Below are 23,111 nucleotides of genomic sequence, written 5' to 3'. Positions count from 1 at the left end.
TCCAACTGAGCTACGAGGGAAGTCCCATTTGCCAAGCATTTTTCAAAGTCACCCCTTAACCATTCCTGCAAAAATCTAGGCTCATACTGATCATAGCATTTGCAACTCTTCAGTGCTCCTGTTTGCTTGTCCACACAGTTAGACTGGTTTCACTGACCGAAGACAGTGCCCAGGACATCATAGAGCCAGGGCAGCACCAGTGAATAAAGGCTGAGCTTTCCCTGGCTTGAGCTTATCCTGTTTCTCAGGGCAAGTGGGGTGTCCTGAGGCTTGTCACTGAAGCCCAGAGAAGGGGCTGACTTTTGAAGTTCTTCCAGCTTGGTCACGCTGCCTTTGCTCAAAGCAAGATCTTTGAAACAAACAAGACATGGTCGTCAGAAGACAGTGTTCGTGGTTTCAGGTCACATCAGACTGTGCAAATGTCCAGGCCATTTGTAACAATGGCAGAGTGATTCACTCTCAGGCCTCTTTGAGTCACTGCCCCGACCCCAGCAGAGGCAGTGACTGTCCTAAATCACAGGGTCTGCAGGAAGGAACAGATACAGAGAGCTGGAGCTGGAAGCATGACTGGCAAGACTTCAATGTTATAAACTGGCCATGGACTCTCCCATGGAGATGGGGTGTGCATTTTTATTTTTCAAGAACACAGTGTTTGAGAATGAACTATTTTTAATGTATAACAAACAAACATGATGAGCCTTTTTTCATTTGCGCGGTTAGGCATCATTTGATGTTTTTGTGACAACAGTAGGAAATGTACTCTATAAAATGTACCGAACTCGTGAAGTGTTTTTAAATATTACACCAAAATTGGAACTTTTGTATTTGAAGAGACATCTATCCTTGGCCCCTAGTTTGATAGATGGGACAGTGAAGGCCCATTAAGGGTACATAACTCACCGTGAGTCACACAGCCTGAGCCAACATTGCGACTCACACCTCCCCTTCCCCTAAACCCATACCACATCCTCAGTGAAGGAGCCGCTTCGTGGGCAGGACTGAACGGTACTGTTTCAAGGATTAGCATCTAGGGGATGAGGATTCCTGCCTCTTCTTTTAGAGGACTGGTGAGGAAATTCCTCTTGGAAGGGCCATGGCCGACAAGAGTCATGGAAACCAGTATCCTGCCTTGAGAACATTCTAGAACACACCCACCCATCTTACCCATGTTTCCATCCATTCACCAGTCACCCACTCATCCATCCATCCATCCACCCACCCACTCATCTAATCATCTCTCCAGTCATCCTTTCATCTACCCATCCATCCCACCAACATTTCTATGTAGAGAACCGAACATATGCCAGGCATAGTTCTAGGTGCTAGGATGCAAAGATCAGTAAGACACAATGCCTGCCCTCTCTGCAGTGTGCTCAGCCAGCCGGGAGAAACAGTCACATAAACTGACAACTGCCACTTCATGAGGTGTGCGTGTGTGTGTGTGTGTGTGTGTGTGTGTGTGTGTGTGAGTTGCTCAGTTGTGTCCGACTCTGTAACTCCATGGACTGTAGTCCATCAGGCTCCTCTGTCCATGGGATTCTTCAGGCAAAAATACTGGAATGGGTTGCCAGTTCCTTCTAGAGGGGATCTTCCCGACCCAGGATCAAACCCCGCTCTCCTACATCGCAGGCAGATTCTTTTACCTTCTGGTAAAAGTCCAAAAGGAAGGCAGATACCAGCAGGTTAATGCTAATGCCTGTAACTTGGATGAGATGTGTGAAGGCACAAACCAAAAGATGCCACACCACACAGTAGAGATGTTACCCAGGGAGTGGAATCAGAGCAAAGGCTTCTTGGAAGGAGTGAGCCGAACCAAGGCCCAAAGAACAAAGAGGTGCCGTGCCCAAGGGAGGTGGGGAGGAGAGTGTTCGAGGTGGAAGGAACAGCATGTGCTAAGGCCCGGAGTAAGAGGCACATCCTCCTCCATCTCCCTCCCTCAGCCCACCTAGTTCTCCCTTTTGCCCTGACCTCCCTACACTCCTCTTGAAAGTCCCTTGGACTGCAAGGAGATCCAACCAGTCCATCCTAAAGGAGGTTAGACCTGGGTGTTCATTGGAAGGAATGATGCTAAAGCTGAAACTCCAATACTTTGGCCACCTCATGCGAAGAGTTGACTCATTGGAAAAGACCCTGATGCTGGGAGGTATTGGGGGCAGGAGGAGAAGGGGACGACAGAGGATGAGATGGCTGGATGGCATAACTGACTTGATGGGTATGAGTTTGAGTGAACTCCGGGAGTTGGTGATGGACAGGAGGCCTGGCGTGCTGCTATTCATGGGGTCGCAAAGAGTTGGACACGACTGAGCAACTGAACTGAGCTGAACTGAGCTACACTCCAGCTTGTTGAAGTCCCAGTTCCTGCAGCCTCTCTTTGGCCCGTCCCCTCCTGTGCCGAAGTCAGGCTCAGATTCAGGCCAAGCAGGCTAGTGAAACTCAGGAGGAGTGACATTCAGAGGCCGGGTTCTGACCTGAGCCAGGAGGGGCAGGGGGACAAGGAGGAAATACTAGGGGGTGAGCTGCAGTTCAGAGGGTTGAGACTGCCTGTGTTGAGCCCAGGTTCTAGGTCCCACCTCAACTGACATGCAGAGACCTGCGGCTCTGTGCACTGGAGCATTGGACATGATCTGGGTCCCTAGTTTGGTGGATAACAGTTGTGTAGGACATTAAGCTGTACATCTGTCCCCACCGTGGACAGGCTCTTGGAGGGGCACTGCTTGGAACGCCTCTGCTTGGAGCGCCTCGATGGCCCTGTGCTCAGCACTGTGTCTGAGCTCCTTAATTGGTTCCCAGGTGCAGCTCTGTGTCTCTAGAGTCACCTTTTCACACCAGTCACACATGCCTCCAATGCCCTGAGAGGCCACACTCTGATTTTAGGTTATTTATGTGTTTCTCTTCCAGCCAGGAATGCCCTGCATCTTTCTTTGAACCGCCCGCCCCCCCCCGCCCCTGTTCACTCTTTAGCACTCAGCTTTAGTTTCACTTCCAGTGAGCCCTTCCCTAGCCCCCAACTCCTTTCATCTGAACTGGCTGTGTCTCCTCTGTGCTGTTGGAGTGTCCTCTGCCAGCTCTCCTGGAATGTATTATGCATGCTGCATCATGGCTGTTACTTTAATGGTATCATCCTCTCCTGATGTCTGCCTGGGAGTGAACGGGGATTGTGTCTCGTATCTCTGGTCCTTAGTATGTAGTACATGCTCAGGAAATGCTAGTTGAATGAATCAGTGAGTGTGGGATGAAGATAATAGCTATTCTTAATAGAGGACTTAGTATGTGTCTGCCAGTTCTTTTTAAGCATTGTGTAATCCCAAACTCATAACTGTCCTAAGAGGTCAATGCTATTACTATATTCATTTTATAGATGATGTCACTGAAGTTCCAAGATCACACAGCTTATAGTATTTGTATGATACTGCTGCTGGCTGGCTGGCTGGGAAAATGAATGAGTAGATGGATGAGTGGGTGGGTGGTGGATCATTAGGATTGGTTCAGAAACTTGGAAAGAATTGACCCCACAAGTACAGCAGGAGATGAGTGATCTCAAGATGAAGAACATAGACAGGAGAGACAGAAGACAGAAATATCCCCTGCCCAGCTTAGGCCTTCCTCACATCCATCAGGGCACGTCTATCAATGCCCAGAAAGCTCCACAGTATGCTCACTCTGACCCTGACTCTGAACTCCCCTCCCAAGCAGATCAGCCAGCGCAGGGCTGATGGCTCAGAAGCGGACCCTTGAGGTCTCCTGCACTACTAAGGACAGAAGCAAGAGTGAGACGGGGCTGTGGTCTTGTCTCTCCTGGATATCACAGAGGGAAGCTACCTGTGCAAGTGTTTGCTGGTCACAGTTGACAAGATTCCGAAAAAGCAGGTATGGAATGTCCAATACTGGCAAATGAAACGGCAAGCTAATTAGGATTCCCTTTAACCATGTGGACAGACAGACATGTTGGATAAAATCAAAGCAAAACAGGGAATTCCCTGCAGGTCCAGTGGTTAGGAATCAGCACTTTCACAGCCAGGGCCTGGATTCAATACTCTGTGGCCAGGGAACTAAGATCCTGATCCTGCAAGCTGTATGGTGCAGCCAAAAATAAAAAGCAAACAAAACAATTTTGATAGCCTAGCATGAAAAAAATGGGACTCGTTTAATGTCATAGATAAAAGACTTTAAAGGTAGAGGGGGAGCTCCCAAGTTCAGAACACTACATAAGTTTTAAAAAATGGACAGAATTTTATAAAGAGAAATGGGAGGTTTTAACAAAGAGAAATTGGTAGATTTCTTAGATTGCTGAGGGAGAAATTAATATGGATATGAAAGATTTGAACAACATAATTGAATCACAAAACCCTACAACCAAATATTGAAGAACACAGCTAGAAGATCTAGTTTCATCAGTCAAAAGAAATAGATAAAGACATTTCACAAAATTCAATATTCATGATTTTCCTTAACGTACCAAACAAGGAATAAAAGAAAATGTCTTTAATTCTATGATGGACAGCTACACCAGATGAGCAGCAACCCAATAATAGATAAAAATTAAGTTTTAGAAGCATGATTTCAAAGTCAGCAACATAACAAGAATGCTCTTATTACTGTTTCTATTCAACATTGGGCTGGAGGCTCTACCCAATGCGATTGGACAAAATAGAACAATAAAAAAAAATGAATGCAATGACTGAAATGAAAGAAACAGCTATGACTATTTATGGTTAGTATGACTATATATGTAGAAAGTATACAACTAAAACAGATAAGAGATTTTAACCACATTGCTAGATCTGAAATCAATATTCATTAATCAATAGCATTCCAATTCATAAGCAATAACCAATTTCAAAGCATAATGTAAAGAAATAAAAATGCTTTTACAAATAGCAACAAATATGACCTGTGAGTAAAACTAAGTAAAACTACACAAGACCTTTTTGAAGAAAAACATTAAATGTTACAGAAGGAAATAATTTTTTAAAAGACCTGTGCAGATCATAAGCTATACCATATTCATTGATAAGAAAATTCAGCATCATTTTTAAAGCTCTCTTTCCTAGCAATCAATTTATAATGCAATATCAAACAAAACCCAAGAAAATGATTTCTATGTACTTTGAAAAGCTAAGACTATTATTTATCTGAAGAATAAAGGACTCAAAATAGCAAATATAATTTTGAAGAGGAAAAAGAAAGGAGAGCTTGTCCTCCAGAAAGCAAGACTTATTAGGGACTTAAGGCTACAGTCGTCAGGCAAATAAGCTCTTGGTGCACGTCTAGATAAACGGACCAATGAAGCAAAATGGAGTCTATAAATAAGTCTCCATAGAGATGAAATGTGACTATGACCTAGGAGCCATTATGTATGACCGAAGAAAAGCTCTTCTGGCAAACAGTTCGGGGACAATATACCACAATAGACCATCTTTATGGAGCGGAAATGGATCCCTGCCTTACTCAGCGTACAAAAAGAAATTCCAGCAGGATTAAAATCCTTAAACTTTTAGAAATCTGAGTAGGGAGAGGATCATTGAACAAAATGCAGAAATTGAGAGCTATAGTGAAAATATTAGAGGTCAATTTGACTGTATTAACATTTAAAACACCTGTACCACAAAAGATGCCATAAAGTTACAAAGCGTGAAAAAATACAAATGCAACACCTATAACTGCCACAGAAGTAGTATCTGGAATATGTAAAGAATTCTTCTAAATTGGCACATAGAGGTAAACAACCCAGAAAAATGGGAAGAACACAGGTGATTCACTGGAGAAACACAAATGGCCAGGAAACAGGTGAAAGTGCCCCGTCCTCACTACTCATCAGGGAAATGCAAATCCAAAAACCAGAGCAAAAGAGAACAACTCATTCCCATTGGATTGGCAAGTTTTGTGTTTAATAACATGCAGCTTCCATGAGGATGTGGAATGACTAGTATTGTCAGACACTGTTTGTGGGAGCATAACTGGGTCACCCACTTCATAGAGCATTTGGCAACAGCAAAGTAGAAGCAACACAGCCCTATGACCTGATAATTCTACTTCCAAGTACACAGGGTGGAGAAGCTCTTACACAAAGAGATACATGCAGAGATTTTTCATTGCCCCATTGTTTGAAGCAGCAAAAATAACTGTGAATAACCAGTAATGCAATAACGCATTATTGGAGGAATGAATAAAGAAAAATCTATACATTTTTGTATAAAGAAATTGTATGGAGGCTTTAAAATGTATGAGCTAGATCTGCATGCATCAACTTGGATAAACTTCAAAAACACAATGTTGTGTGAAAAGAGCAAGTTGCAAAAGGAAATATATGATATGATACTATTTATGTCAAATATAAATCCACACAAAACAATTCTAAATTTGAGTATACACATCAAACTATAAAAACGCAAGTGGAAAGAACACAGCCTGCCACCAGGATGTTGGTATCTGTGAGGAGGGAAGGAAGGGAGAGGAAGGTGGGAGTTTGGCTCTATCCATCATCACATTCTGTTACCTTTCAAAAAAACTCTGAAGAAAATCTCAAAATATTCACATCTTAAAAATCTATGTGGTTGGACTTCTCTGGTGGTGCAGTAGATAAGACTCCACCTACCAATGCAGCAGACATGGATTTGATCCCTGGTCCAGGAAGATTCTACAAGCAACTAAGCCCACGCAACACAACTATTGAGCCTGTGCTATAGGGACTGGGATCTGTAGCTACTGAAGCCACGTGTCCTAGAGCCTGTGTTCCACAACAAGAGAAGCCACTGCAGTGAGAAGGCCGTGCACCACAGCGAAAAGTGTCCCCTGCTCACCACAACTGGTACATAGCAACAGAGACCCGGTGCAACACAAAATAAATAAATTTTTAAAAATCTATGTGGTAGTTTTAGTAGTATCATAATATCTTCTATATGTTTGAAATATTTCATAATTGAAGACTAAAGAAAGCAAGCCAGAAAAGTCAGGACTTGATAAGGAATCACCATAGTTTCTGGTGACTAAGAGGGGAACTCTGGGCGTGGGGTGGGGGGATAGGTGCACATGCCCAGAGGCCGAGGAGCACAGCCCCAAGCTCACCATGTCACCTTGGCTATGTCACCAGACCTCTCCAGATCTTGGTCTTATCTATGGAGCCATGCTTGAAGGCTGGGTGAGCAATCCCTGGGTCTTCTCCAGCCTAGATATTTTGTGATTCTAATGATTCTGTAGATTGCACGGGCAACTATCTCATGCAGAGACGTCATGGATTGAATCCAATTGGCTTTTTATTAGGAAACATGCCAAACATACAAAAGTAGAGAAAACAGTATCATGAATCTCCATATACTTATCATCCAGCATCAACAGTTATCAGCTCAGGTTTAACCTTGTTTTATCCCTACATCCCTTCTATTTATACATGACCACTGGAATATTTTGCAGCAAATCCCAGACATTTCATCATTTAAGTAGTAAACATTTCAATATCTCCAAAAAGTAAAATTTATTTAAAAAATATAGCTGTTATATTCATACTAAGCCACCCCCAAAATTAACAGTAATATTCAACGTCTTCAAATGCCCACTCTGCATTTGAATTTCCTCAATTGTCTGATTGTTTTTAAACATTGTATATATGAACTAGGATCCCAAATAAAGTCCATACAGAGTGATTATAATTGATATGTCTTATAGGTTCCTTCTTCATATTTCAGTGTCTCTCTCTCTCTCTCTCTCTGACACACCCGCACATGCATACACACATTAATGTATTGAAAAAACAAAATTATTTGTCCCCAGAGCTTCTCATAGTCTGAATTGTGCTGATCACTAAATTGTAGTTAGATCTTGGAGCCTGATTAGATCCAGATTTCACTGGGAGGTGGGGGGGTTGAGGGAACGACAAGAATATCTCATTGACCCATTAGCAGGCACATACTATCGAGATGTTTCTCTTTCTGTCTGATAGCAGTCACGCGTGATCATTGTCTAGATGCATGAATTCATTAGGGAGTACAAAATGTGGTATTTTATTACTCCTTCATCTATTTGCTTGGATACTGCTGTTAAAAAGAAACCACTCCTCATGAACCATTTGGTTATCTTGAGGTAGAGTTTAAATGCAAGATAAATGCCTACTTATTTTACTTTATTTTTCAGTTTTCAAAGTAATAAGCTAGTTTCTTATTATTCTCAAAGATTTTCTTCTTTTAAAATATCACTTTTAACTTGTGGATTTGTATATATTTGATACATTTCAGTCAAGTGGAGTTATCCTTGAAAGTGAAAGTTGCTCAGTCTTGTCTGACTCTGCGACCCCATGGACTATATATATAGTCCATGGAATTCTTCAGGCCAGAATACTGGAGTGGGTAGCCTTTCCCTTCTCCAGAGAATCTTCCCGACCCAGGGATCAAATGCAGGTCTCCCACATTGTAGGCAGATTCTTTATCAGCTGAGCCACAAGGGAACTCCAAGAATATTGGAGTGGGTAGCCTATCCCTTCTCCAGTGGATCTCCCTGACCCAGGAATCAAACCAGGGTCTCCTGTATTGCAGGCAGATTCATTATCAACTGAGCTATCCTTATCGCTTCTCAAATCATCTTATTTTAGAAAACTTCTTGAAGATACCTTCTGAGTGTTTTTGATATGCCTGTGGTGGTCTTTGATAGCTTCGTTGCTTACTGGTACAACATTCTCATCTTGTACATTTTCTCTCTGAAATCTGGAGTCAGTCATTTCTCCAAGAAGCCCTAGTTCCTTTTAGTGGGAAGTAGTATTTAGAAGCCATAATCTGGGAATTAGCTTGATGCTAATGGATTGGTCACTGTATTTAGCTCCTTCCAGTAGCAGAGATAGGATATGTGTGTGTTTATATATTTGTTAAAGATAAAATACACCTTGAAATCTGCTGATAGCTTTTTAAGTATAGTTAATTTACAATGGTGTACCATTCAAGTGTATAGCAAAATGACTCAGCTATATACATATACATATATATATATATATATTTCATCACCTCCAATAGCTTTGTTCATAGTGATGCTTCCTAAGGCCCACTTGACTTCACATTCCAGGATGTCTGGCTCTAGGTGAGTGATCACACCATCATGATTATCTGGGTCGTGAAGATCTTTTTTGTATAGTTCTTCTGTGTATTCTTGCCACCTCTTCTTAATATCTTCTGCTTCTGTTAGGTCCATACCATTTCTGTCCTTTATTGAGCCCATCTTTTCATGAAATGGTCCCATGGTATCTCTAATTTTCTTGAAGAGATCTCTAGTCTTTCCCATCCTATTGTTTTCCTCTATTTAATTGCACTGATCACTGAGGAAGGCTTTCTTATCTCTCCTTGCTATTCTTTGGAACTCTGCATTCAAATGGGTATATCTTTCCTTTTCTCCTTTGCTTTTCACATCTCTTTTCAGAGCTATTTGTAAGGCCTCCTCAGACAGCCAGTTTGCTTTTTTGCATTTTTTTTTCTTGGAGATGGTCTTGATCCCTGTCTCCTGTACAATGTCACGAACCTCCGTCCATAGTTCATCAGGCACTCTGTCTATCAGATCTAGTCCCTTAAATCTATTACCCACTTCCACTGTATAATCATAAGGGATTTGATTTAGGTCATACCTGAATGGTCTAGTGGTTTTCCCTACTCTCTTCAATTTAAGTCTGAATTTGGCAATAAGGAGTTCATGATCTGAGCCACAGTCAGCTCCCGGTCTTGTTTTTGCTAACTGTATAGAGCTTCTCCACTTTTGGCTGCAAAGGATATAATCAATCTGACTTCGGTGTTGACCATGTGGTGATGTCCATGTGTAGAGTCTTCTCGTGTGTTGAAAGAGGGTGTTTGCTATGACAAGTGTGTTCTCTTGGCAAAACTCTATCAGCCTTTGCCCTGCTTCATTCTGTACTCCAAGGCCAAATTTGCCTGTTACTCCAGGTGTTTCTTGACTTCCTACTTTTGCATTCCAGTCCCCTATAATGAAAAGGACATCTTTTTTGGATGTTAGTTCTAGAAGGTCTTGTAGGTCTTCATAGAACCACTCAACTTCAATTTCTTCAGCATTACTGGTTGGGACATAGACTGGGATTACCGTGATATTGAATGGTTTGGCTTGGAAACGAACACCGGACCTGCCTTTTGAGACATCTATATGCAGGTCAGGAAGCAACAGTTAGAACTGGACATGGAACAACAGATTGGTTCCAAATAGGAAAAGGAGTACATCAAGGCTGTATATTGTCACCCTATTTGTTTAACTCATATGCAGAGTACATCATGAGAAACACTGGGTTGGATGAAGCACAAGCTGGAATCAAGATTGCCGGGAGAAATATCAATAACCTCAGATATGCAGATGACGCCATCCTTATTGCAGAAAGTGAAGAAGAACTAAAGAACCTCTTGATGAAAGTGAAAGAGGAGAGTGAAAAAGTTGGCTTAAAGCTCAACATTCAGAAAACTAAGATCATGGCATCGGGTTTCATCACTTCATGGCAAATAGATGGGGAAACAGTGGAAACAGTGGCTGACTATTTTTGGGGGGCCCAAAATCACTGCAGATGGTGATTGCAGCCATGAAATTAAAAGACACTTACTCCTTGGAAGAAAAGTTATGACCAACCTAGGCAGCGTATTAAAAAGCAGAGACATTACTTAGCCAACAAAGGTCTGTCTAGTCAAGGCTATGGTTTTTCCATTGGTCATGTATGGATGTGAGAGTTGGACTATAAAGAAAACTGAGTGCCAAAGAATTGATGCCTTTGAACTGTGGTGTTGGAGAAGACTCTTGAGAGTCCCTTGGATTGCAAGGAGATCCAACCAGTCCATCCTAAAGGAAATAAGTCCTGAATATTCATTGGAAGTACTGATGCTGATACTGAAACTCCAATACTTTGGCCACCTGATGCAAAGAACTGATTCATTTGAAAAGACCCTGATGCTGGGAAAGATCGAAGGCGGGAGAAGAAGGGGATGACAGAGGATGAAATGGTTGGATGGCATCACTGACTCAATGGACATGAGTTTGAGTAAATTCCAGGAGTTGGCGATGGACAAGGAAGCCTGGCGTGCTGCAGTCCATGGGGTTGCAAAGAGTCAGACACGACTGAGTGACTGAACTGAACTGAACTGATATATACATATATATATATATATAATATGTATTATATATTTTTTCTCAGATTCTTTCCAATACAGGTTATTATAAGATATTGATATGGTTCCCTATCTACTGATACTTCAAATTCAGGGTTGCAGGTTTTTACTTAACCTCATTGATCTTCTATCTGAATTTCCTTCCAAAGTAGATTAAATTGAGTGGTTTACATCTAAGTGATTATGATGTTGAAATCCTTCTCTTGTTCTCCATGCGTTGCTTGCCTTATTCTCCAACCTGACTGTGAACTTTCTGAGGGAACAGATCAAATTTGGTTTGCTCTATACTCCTGGGTCCTAACAGAGTACCTGTCCCATGATAGGTGCTTAGTAAATAGTTACTGAATGCCTGAAGGAACCATGCTTTCACCCAGAGTTCCCTCTCCTTCAATAGAGAAGTAGAGTGAATGGAAACTGAAAACTAGCTCAGAACTTTAAGCCAAGCTCACCCACCCACCCACTGATTCAACAGATACAGAGCATAGCCAGTGTCAGAGGCTAGGGACAGACATGGAGTATAAAGATGAATCGTTCATGCTTCAAGCAGTGTGCTCATCAGTGGGGAAACCAAACTTGAACAATTGGAGCAGTTATAAAATCGTGTTATTAATAAGTAGTATGGACAGCACGTTATGGGGGTGAGGAGGATCAGGCAGCTCTAAGAGGGTCAGAAGGGGATATCCATAAAGGAGATCACATTTGTCCCGAGTATTCAAGGATGAACAGGGGCTGTGGGTTGAGAGAAGGAAAGGCATTTTAGACACACTGGTCCTTGAGTGGCCCGCCCCTCTGTAGTGATGAGCTAGTTTGCTCCTGGATGGCTAAAGGTTTTACAGATCCCTTATGCTGGGCCTGGAGGCTGCTCCTTGGAGCAATGGTCCCCAACCTTTTTGGCACCAGGGACAAGTTTTCCCCAACGTGGGGTGGCGGTGGTTTCGGGATGATCCAAGCACATTACATTTATTGTGCACTTCATTTCTATTATTATTACATCAGCTCCATCTCAGATGATCCGGCATTAGGTCCCAGAGGTTGGGGACCCCTGCCTGGAGGACCTTGAGTCTCTCCCATGAGGGGGCTATAGGTGGGCAGGCGCAAAGTATGAGGGAGGAGGGAGGAAGAGAGGGAGCCCACGGGCCTGAGTCACTTTGGAGAGGCGGCCCTCTCTGCAGAGCACTGTTTGGAAACCAACCCCAAGTGCTGTGCATGATGTAGATCAGCGTGTCAACGAAAGTTATTTGCATTCAAGCTTGTTTGGGGACATACTCCCTAGTCCCTGGGAAGCCCCAAGGACCGATGTTACCGGTTGGCTCACTTTTATCAGGGTAGTACCTGCCTCTGACCCTGCTGGCCCAGTTTCAGGACCTACAGCTGTCAGGCCTCTGAGCCCTGCCCCCAACATGGCAGAGCTACCCTGCTGATGCAGCACCCTCTGAACCCAAGGATCAGGGAATTGCAGTCATTTGTAAATTATCATCTGATGATCCACGGTGACCTGGTTTACTCAAACCCACCAGCCAGGGAGTTACTTCGTAGTTATTCTTTAAATAAATTCACTTTTAAAGCTTAAATATAAGCATTTAAGAAGGAAGCTTTATGTCATTCTCCTAAATGGGCATCACTCATCTTTTAAAAAAGTTCTCCGTACTCCTAAATGTCAGCAAATCTAACACACCTCTCTTCTAGTCCTCCTGACTCCCTCTTTGTTACGGAAAGGGAAATGGGGCAGCGTTTGAGAGGTGCCGAGGACTCATCAACATCCAAATGGAGCTTGCTCCTTGACCTAATCAGAATCCTCGAGAATTAGAAAGGGAAAAACTTTCTTGCTCTGTGGGCGATGATTTCCTTTTTCTTTTTCTTTTAATTGAAGTATAGCTGACTTACAATGTTGTGCTGATTTCTTTTATACAGCAAAGTGACTCAATTATACACATATATACATTCCTTCTTTATATTCTTTTTCAATTATGGTTTATTCCAGGAGATTGCGTATCGTTGGCAATGATTTTCAACGCGTCTTCAGCTTACTTAAAAAAAATCCTCCCCCAACCAGATCAAGTCCATGACTCCCACGGCAGCTGGAGAAACTGAGGCCCCGAGAGCACAAGTGACTTGGAATGGAAGTTCCACAGAACATTGGACTCTCTGTGTCCGGAGCTTGGTTTGCCAAATGAACGAATGATTAACCTCACGCAGCCGGAGTCAAGACTGAAACTAAAACCGAGGTTTCTTGACTCTGAGTGTCTTTTGCATTGCAGGCTCCCCGACCACGTCCCCCCAACCTCCAACACCTCTCCTCAGCTTCCTCTTTTGGTTCTATGTGGGGAATTCCAGGGACTGTGTTTCCTGGGCAGGGTGATGTGGTCCCGCCTGGACCTCTCTCTTGTACCATGTTGCAGAGGTTCCCGGTGGCTGACCGCCCAGGGTCGAGGCGGCCTGACATGGGACGTGCAGGAGAGGGAAGGCGGCAGCCCCATCCTCGCTGTCTCTGGCCTCAGCAGCCAGCCGCTCCGAGCCTCACCCTGGGCCATCAGCCGGCCCTGCCTGACCTGCCTGGGAGCCAGAGAGGCAGCACAGAGCGGGCTTGTCAGACACGGGCTGAGCCGCCCTCACGGCTGCGGGAGAGGTCTGGACTGGCAGAAGCGGGGCTCCTGTCCCTTCAGCCCCCCCCTCCCCCTTCACTCTCACAGTGACTTCTGTCCCGGCCTGTGGGCTTGGTTCTGTGCTCTCCAGAGCCAGTCTTTGGGAGGCAGCCATTTTGTCAGCTCCTGTTTGGGCCCCCCATCCACATTCAAGCTTCTATCCAGTCAGCCCTGAGACTCCAGAAATGCACAGGACCCAGCCATTGCTCACCAGTTGCTACTGGGATTGCAGGTGGGAAACAGACCTGTCCCCAGGGGACCCTAACATTCCGTGGTCAGTGCTCCAAGGGGACTAGCATGGGGGTGGGGGTGCGATGAGAATCCAGAGGAGGCCACCTACCTGGCTCAAGGTCAGGATGGCTTCCTGGAGGTTGGGAGGCCTATGTTGGGCTCTGAAGGACTAGTGGGATGAGGAAGGCCAAAGGGGGCAGAGCTGTGGAACAGCATATACAAAGGCCCTGGGGCAATGGGGAAAGATGAGGCTCAAGGGAGAGCATCTGGGGGGGTCAGGTGTATCCTGGAGGAACCAAGGAACCGCTGTGTATGTATATGTGCGTGCTCAGTCATGTCCAACTCTTTGCAACCCCATGGACTGTAGCCCACCAGCCTCCTTTGTCCATGGAATTTTCCAGGCAAGAATACTGGCGTCGGTCGCCATGCCGTCTTCCAGGGGATCTTCCTGACCCAGGGATCAAACCCGCTGTCTCCTGTGTCTCCTGCATGGCAGGCAGGTTCCTTACCACTGAGCCACCTGGGAAGCCTCCAAGGAGCTGCTGACAGTTTAGCAAACGAGACTTGTGGTGGGATTTGGGCATGAGCTCTAGCTGTGGCATTGTGCTCCTGTGGTGACCATGGCCTTAGAGCTTGGCATAGCTGGAGAAACGTGCTGAACAAGTACCAGAATAACCAGGGCATGAGAGCCCTGCGCTCTCTTTCCCCCACCCTACCCCCACTCCACAGGGGCTCAGAGTGGAGACTTTTCCAGACAGGGGACTCACTCATCTGTGGGTCCAATGGACAGGTTCCTGCTTCCTGGTGCTGACAGACCTGGAGGCCTGGTGTTCTGGGGTGATACTGCTGCCCCTAAAAAGGCAGCCCTGTCCTGTCCCCTGCTCTGCCTCATGGTGATGCATGCCCAGGCCATGGCCTGTCTCATCCTCCTAGTCCCGCTGAGTCACCCTGCCCAGGGCCCACCACTGTCTGATCTGCTGCCTGCTGACTGATGGCCATTTCACTACCTCACCTCACACCCCCAGCGTCCCTGCCCTGTGGCTAGAGTCCCCTGCATTGCCCCTGGGGACCCTCCTGCCACCACCTTTGACCATTTCAAGTCTCAAGCCTAAGTCTGGCCCCTCCCCCTCCCCGGAGTCCAGAGGGTTAGGGGCCCAACTTTCCCATTTCCCTCTCTGCACAGTTCCTAGGAGAGCGAAACAGGTGAGTTTTGGCTTCCTGTGTGCCATCTCTCATGGGTCTGGGCCTCAGTTTCCTCATCTGGAGCATGGGGGCCAAACCTAGATGTTCCAGTCTCACCCTCGACCAGTCGTGTTCGACTCTTTGCGACCCCAAGAACCGCAGCACGCCAGGCTTCCCTGTCCATCACCAACTCCCGGAGTCCACCCAAACCCATGTCCATTGAGTCGGTGATGCCATCCAACCATCTCATCCTCTGTCGTCCCCTTCTCCTCCTGCCCTCATCTTTCCCTCCGCCAGGGGCGGGCACAAACCCAGAAGAGCCGGTACCGTCGCCTCCCCACACCCTCCATTCCAGATGTTGGCTTTCTGGGCCGCGCTGTCTGCCGGGAGGGGCAGCTTCCCCAGAGATCGCAGTGCCGTCGGGGCCCCAGCGCGGGGGCAGCCCGAGTCAGCAGTTCACCGCCGCCGCCGCGTGGTCCGCCGGCAGCACCTCGCCCCTCGGGCGGCCCCCGCGCCGAGCAGATGGCAGGGGAGGCGAGCGGCCGCGTCAGCTGCTGTTACCTCTCGCTGATGACACGGAGTGTAAATTCTGTTGGCAACACTCCCTCCTGCCTCTGCATGCCACCAGCTTTAATCACTGTAATTGAGTTATAATGAATGATTGTGTGTTCGCATTGTCTAAGCCAGGCGCAACCCAAGCGAACAGGAGCGTGGGGCCGGCCCGCTGGGGTGGGGGGTTCCTCCCTGCCAGGGGAGGCGGGGGCTCCCTCCCCACACCGCTCTCCCACCCCCATCCCTAGCATGGAGGCGGCCATGCATCACAGCGGGGAGCAGGTTGATTTTTCACTCTATTATTTTCGAATGACAATGAATTCAGGAAATATTGTGGAATATTTGGAAAACTCGGATAAGCCAGAAGAAAAGGAAAGAAAGAAAAGGAGTCGCTGAAATCCTGCCCCTCAGTAATAACCTCCTCTGCCGCACCCGGTCCATTCCCCCCTCCACCTCCGCTTAAATTTTGGTGAAAATTCTTTCAGGCTTTTACAGGTAAGTAGTTACAGCTGTGGCCCGCTTCCCCATCTCAGTGCTGCTGACATCTGTGCTGAGTGATTGATTCCTCACTCACCTCTACCAGCAGCTCGGAGGCAGTGCCTTATTACCCCATTTCACAGAGGCGGCAACTGAGGCTCAGACAACTCAAAGAACCTCCCAAGCGCAAGCAGCTAGTAAGTGAGCTGCCTTGTTTCAAACCCTGGTGCCTCTGATTCTGTTGGCACTCTGCTAAATATGCAAATAAAGTGAAGTCACTCAGTCATGTCCCACTCTTTGTGACCCCATGGGACTCATGGACCCCATGTGACGCCATGTACAGTCAGTCCATGGCATTCTCCTGGCCAGGATACTGGAGTGGGTAGCCTATCCCTTCTCCAGCAAATCTTCCCGACCCAGGGATCGAACCAAGGTCTCCTGCATTGCAGGCAGATTCTTTACCAGCTGAGCTACCGGGGAATCCCTGGCAAATAAAATGAATGGATTTTTAAACACCCTTCTCTCTACACTTTCCCTAACCCCTGGGGCCCAAGAGAAAAGCAAAACTGGCTCTGAAACTTTAAAGCTCTTTTTTATCCCCACATGACAGCGTTCAGCAGGGGAGAGTGAGTGCTGGAACCAGGCCTCTTCTGGGAAACAGCCACCACGCCCCTCGAGGGGTGGGTGGGGGTCACTTGTGACCCGTGACCTCCCAGATTCACAGGGCCCTGTTGGGCTGCTCACCCTTCCGAGTTGGAGGCCAAGGCCATAGGTAAGTCGTGGCCCCTACGTGTAAGTGAGCAGGGAAGGGAGAATTCCCGGGGTGGTCTCAGGGTCCCTCTCTGCAGGATGGGTGGACGGGCAGCTGATGTGATCCTGGGGTCTCCTGGCTCCCAGCGCTCTCAGGTCTCCTACCCTGAGCCAGGGTAGGCACTGGTGAGGCTGCCAGTGGTCGCCAGCTCAGAGACAGCGTGGGTCAGGGTATGGGGGTCCTGGTCCCTCTGAGCCCCCCGCAAAGGGCTCTGTCCCCACAGCGGGGGTGGGCAGGGCTAGAGTGTGACAGACAAGCCCCCGGAAGTCAGGAGGTAGGAGTTTATTCTAGACCTGTCCTTGACTTCCTGCGTAGCTTTGGCAGGTCTGGCCTTGCCGAAGTTCCCCTCCAAGTGCCTCCCAAGTGATGAATTTGGGTGTCACCTGGTTGCCTCTCTCACTCTTCCAGGTAGCATCATTCAGTTTTTTACTGCATGATATTATTATTAAATAATGATATTATCATTAAAATAAATATATTATTTACATCTATGCATTTACACACATATAGGCTTCCCTGGTGGCTCAGTGGTAAAGAATCTGCCTGCCCATGCTGGAGACCTGGGTTCAGTCCCTGGGTAGGAAAGATTCCCTGGAGGAGGGCATGGCAACCCACTCTAATACTCTTGCCTAGAGAATTCCATGGACGGAGGAGCCTGTCTAGCTGCAGTTCATAGGGTCGCACAGAGTCAAACACAAGTGAAGTAATTAAGCAGCAGCAGCAGCAGCAGCATTGGCACACACATAATATTCATAATACGTAAATCATGATCAAATGCCTACAGCTGCCAGTTACGGAGACTTGGTGTGCGCTAAGCACTGTGTTTCCGGGTTTAGTTTGTTGTGTGTGTGTGACTGAGTATGGCACATTTCTACACCAACAACATACAATTCATTCACAAATAGGTGCTTTGGTGTCTCAAACCCTGTGCTTTAAAGTCAAGCTCTGGGAAAGGAGCCAGCCTCGTCCTTGGCCTTGGCCCCACCTTCACCTCTGGATCTGGATGAATGAGGTTTGTGAGTCTCCTTGTCTGAAGCAGCCCTCCAGTGAGTCCCAGGGATTGTTCTTGGAGTATTTTTTGGTAAGGTATTTCAAGGGCCCTTTAGAGAACGGCTTCTCGGAGAAAACAATGATGACTTGCGTGAAGTGTGCTCTGTAAACAACATTCCCCAGGTGTCACCTTTTCCAGCGCCTTTCACCTTCTCTTTGGAGGGTGGTTCCGGTTTCTAGGATCAAAAGTTCCTTCTCCCAACAGCTGGTGAAGCAGGAGGAGCTCAGATGCTCGGGGCTGGGGGGGCACAGAGGATGCCAGCACAGGGAACGTCAGGCCCTTTCACTGTCATGCTAAGTCCTTCGCACGAGCCTGGTACCAGCTCCATTTTCCAGCAGAGGAATCTGAGGCACAGAGAGGTTGAGCGCCTTGCCTGGGGCTGCACAGCGGGGAGATGGCACACTGTGACAGACCCGGGGGCGGGCGAGCGAGACACACACAGCGTCTGTCTTTCATAAACAGCCGCAGGCCCCGACCCTTGACATACCGCAGGGCTCCCATGGACAGCTGCACTCTCTCCACTCATCACTCCCGCAGACACACCCCCCTTGCATTTGCACACATGAGTGAACACACCCACCACCCGGCAGCGTAGCAGCCCCCTCTCCACGCCCACTGCCTGTGCTGGGCCTCTGAGCTGAAGTGGAGCGGTTCTCCTGTCTCATTAGGAAGACCGTGTGGATCCTTGAGCTGTGGGGCTCCGGGGGACTAAGACATCCCCACAACACGGGTGACTTATAGGAGCCACCGATGCTCAGCCAGCAGCTGCTCTGATGCTGCTCCTTACTGGGGCCGGCACAGACCTCCCGCTGCAGTCAAAGTGCTTGATGGGCAACCTGCCAGCCCAGTCTGGGGCTTGCCCACCAGCGGCTCTGCTGCTTGCTCCAGGGCGAGGGGCGGGTTCTGTTCTCCGGGAACCTAGCCTGCCTTCCTTTTGTCCCGACCCACAGGGCACTTCGCTCCTTCACTTTGGGTATCAAAGACTTCTCCCAGGGATCAGGGCTTTTACCTGGACCTGTTAGAATCCTAACTACTGTGACTTAGCCAGATAGTTGCTGGCCTAGGCTTTGAGCCCCCTGAAGTTTTCCCCGTAGGGGAATGCAGTGGCATTGGGGTTGGGCTGCTCACCATGGTTGTTCCTGGTGCTGCAGGTGGTAGTAGAATGGGCAGAGCACTAGGCTTGGAGCCAGAGCTGGGTCGACCCTAGATCTGCCGCTGATACGCTGGTGATGTTGGAAAAGTCCATATCTCTGGTCCTCGGTTTCCTCGTCTGAGCCATGGGTCTAAATAGACCTACCTCTCTAGGTTGAGAGGTTTGAGAAGAGTACCTAAAAATGTGCTTTGTGAACAGCCAAGAATTGCCTCTGTAAGGATGATAAATCCTTCCTAGATTCCAAGGTGTGTAGCCACCCCAAGCTGACCTGCCGATGCCTATGGTAGTTGGTGAGGTTTGTCTTCTGACTCTGAGCTTGGCTCCTTTTTGTGACTCATCTTAGCTTTCAGGTCTGTGCCTTCCTGCCATCCAGGGACCAGGATGCGGTGGGGCTTCTTTTTGTGAGAGAAAATGCTCAACTGGAAACTTTTTCTTTTAAAAAGAGATGCTTATATACCCTGAGAAAACCATAATTGAAAAAGACAGATGTAACCCAATGTTCACTGCAGCACAATTTACAACAGCCAGGACACGGAAGCAACCTAAATGTCCATCGACAGATGAATAGATAAAGAATGTGTGGTACATATACACAGTGAAATATTACTCAGCCGTAAAAAGAAATGAATTTGGTTCAGTTCTAGTGAGGTGGATGAACCTGGAGCCTGTTATACAAGGTGAAGTAAGTCAGAAAGAGAAAAGCGAATATATAGTAACGCAAATCTATGGAATCTAGAAAAATGGTACTGATGAACCTATTCGCAGGGCAAGAATAGAGATGCAGACAGAGAAAAGACTTGCAGACACAGTTGGGGAAGGAGAGGGTGGGACAAACTGAGAGAGTAGCATTGAAACATGTATATTATCATGTGTAAAATAGATAGCTAATGGGAAGTTGCTATATAACACATGGAGTTCAACCCTGTACTTCGTGACAACCACTGATGGGGTGAGGGGTGGAAGGGAGGTTTAAGAAGGAGGGGATATATGTATCCTTAAGGCAGAAACCAACACAGCATTGTAAAGCCTCCTATTAAAAGTTAAAAGCCTCCATTACCCTCCAATTAAAAATAAAATTTAAAAACTTTAAAAGAAAAAATAAAAAGAGCTGCTTAAAGGGAGCAGCATTTGAGTCCCAGGGGTGCTCTGTGATGGCAGCATTTCCAGCACCCTGGCTCCTGCACAGGGGAAGGGGCTTGGGGATGGAGTCAGAGAGTCCCCTTTAAGAGAGCCTCGTGACACATGCGGAGTGACCACTAGAAGTCTGTGGATTTTTCAGGAGATGTGATGCAGCCTGGCTCCCCGCCTGGTTGTCACAGAATCATCTGCAGCTGGAGCTAAAAAGCCTCTGAGATTCCCTTCACCCCTGCTAAGTGTCAGGGTTTCATCCTCGTGGCGACCCTGGAGGCATCTCCTGTGGCCCCATTTGAGGCTGGCAGATTCACTAGGTATCCAGCTCATAGAGCAGGGTCTGAGCAAGACTCCAAGTGCGTGCCTTGCCTGGTCCCTCCTTTGTGCCACTTCTGAAGGGTTCTGGGAAGCTCGTCTCTCCTGGCCCCGACAGGTGCCCGTGGCCGGCAGGGCTCAGCTCAGCCACTGAGCTGTTCTGGGTCCGCCTGGCCGGGGCCCAGCGGTGCAGCTGTGACGGCCATCATCTCACACAGCCTGTCCAGGCTGGCTGGGTGTCACAAGCAGCTTCACTCGGTGGGAGGCCAGGCCGCCGAGATGGTGACCCTCTAAGAGAAACTGGTGGGTGAAGGAAAGTGGGCATGGGTCTGGAGAAAGGTGGTCTAGAAGCAAAGGAGAATTGGGCCCGGAAGACAAGAACTCTTTTCTCAGGAAGGCAAGAGTGCAAAAGCAGCCCAAGAAAGAACCCCAGTTCCACCATGAGCACCCATGCAAAGGGTCCAGGGTGTCCTCACAATGAAAAGCAGATGGCTCCTTGGCCAGAGATATGACCACTCAGGGGTCTAATAAGGGCTGACATCTGACCAGAAGCCTTGGAGGGCAGGTAAACGCCAGGGTCGGCCAAGCCCAGGTGAGTGAGGCAGGTGGAGAGACTTGGAGAACAAGGGGCCTCCTCCCAGACTTATTAAAAAGTAATTGATGAATGCAGAGAGGAGATGGCCCAAAGCTGAAACAGGGTGTGGGGTGAAGGCAGACTTTCGGGTGTTTGTGGAGAACCCTGGTGGGTTCCATCAGCTGATCCTCCCATCTCTGAATCCTGGTCACCGGAAGGGCCTGGGCTCCTGGGGCGGGTTTGTTCTTCCGACTGCAGCTTCCTCTCTGGAGAGAGCAAGAAGCACCTGCCTGATCAGAAATCCTGGGTGAGAAATCTGCCTGTGGGCTGGGCCTCAAGGTCTAGGTGAAGCCTCTCCATTGTTCAGAAGGAGAGACTCTGGAAGTGGCCCGGCCAGAGGGTGGGGAGAATGGGGAGGTTGGCAGGCAGGGGGCCCAAGCCCCTCCCAGCAAAGACTTCTTCCTTTCCATGGCCATCACCACTCTGTCCCCACACAGGCAATAAATAATTTTAAGTAAAAACTTCCGTGTGTGCGAAATTCTTATATTTTACAGTGTTCTTTGACTTCTGTTGCTTATTTGATCTGCACAGCTCTGGAGTGGAACATCTCTCTGTTTGACAATGGAGGAACCTGGGACTCAGAGAGGGCAAGTGATTTCCTCGAGGCCACACAGCTGGCCAGGGGAAGCCAGCACACTTCACTCTAGGTCTTGCTCTTCTTGTCTCCCTACCCAGCGAGGTCCTGGGGCCAGATGCCTGTCGAGGTCCTCAGGCCTGGCGGGCATCCAGCGGTGTAGCAAGAATTTTTAAATTTTTTATTAATTTGTTTTGGCTGCGCTGAGCTTTTGTTGTCGCGTGAGATTTTCTCTAGTTGCAGCGAGTGGGGTCTACTCTTTAGATTTGGTGCCAGAGCTTCTCATTGTGGTGGCTTCTTCTGTTAAGGAGCACGGCCCTAGGGTGCCAGCTTTAGTAGGTGTACACGTGGGTTCAGTAGTCACAGCTCCCGGGCAGATTCTTTACCGCTGAGCTACTAGGGAAGCCCCAGTGTACCAGGAATTTCCCAGCAGCTTCTGCAAACCCCTTCTCTAATGGGGACCGAGAAGGAGAACTTAATCTCTAAGCCAAACGGAACCCAAAGTTCTGGCTACAGAGACTCTTGGTTGAAGAGCACCAGCAGCTGCAGAGGAGGCCAGATTCCCCTCGGGATGCTGTCAGCCACCCTCCCAGCAGCTCCTGGGCCTTACAGATGAAGGCCGATCTCAGGAGCCCTGACCATGCCCCACCATGCCCTGACTCTGGCCGCCTCTCCAGGCTCATTTCCCCCACTCTTCTCTGCTCGCTCAGCTCTGCCTCACTGGCCTCCATAAAGCCACCAAGTTTGCTCCTGCCTTGGTGGTGCTATCCAGTCTGATCCCAGGGCTTGGAATTGCTCTTCCCAGAGAGCTTCTGGGCTCAGCCCCTCAGTCTCTCCCCTTGGTCCCACCCTCCCCTCACCACTCATCACCCCTTCTGGTTCTTGCTGCTTCTTTGTTACCTTCATCCTTGCTGGACGTTACTGTTTTGTCCATGGTTGTCTGTCTCCCCTGCAAGCGCTGGATGGCAGAAGCTGTTCTGTTTCTCTGCTATAGCCCTGGTGCCTGGAACAGGATGGGCAGCTGATAAAAATTTATGGAATGAATGCATGGCCTGAAGGCCAGTTTCCGCTTAAGATGTCAGCTGTGTCATTTCTCCATGGACAGGATTTGCAGGGGAGGGTGGAGAGGCGGCACGGGCGGGCAGGGGAGAATGACAGTGCCGCATGACCAGGGGCTCTATTAGCCAGGGCAGCGGCTCCTGTCCGGCCGCCCTTTGTGTCTAGCCGTG

This window comes from Cervus canadensis, chromosome 6, assembly GCF_019320065.1.
Source record: "Cervus canadensis isolate Bull #8, Minnesota chromosome 6, ASM1932006v1, whole genome shotgun sequence".
In the NCBI taxonomy this organism is placed as follows: domain Eukaryota; kingdom Metazoa; phylum Chordata; class Mammalia; order Artiodactyla; family Cervidae; genus Cervus; species Cervus canadensis.
Note: the sequence above shows the minus strand (reverse complement) of the source record.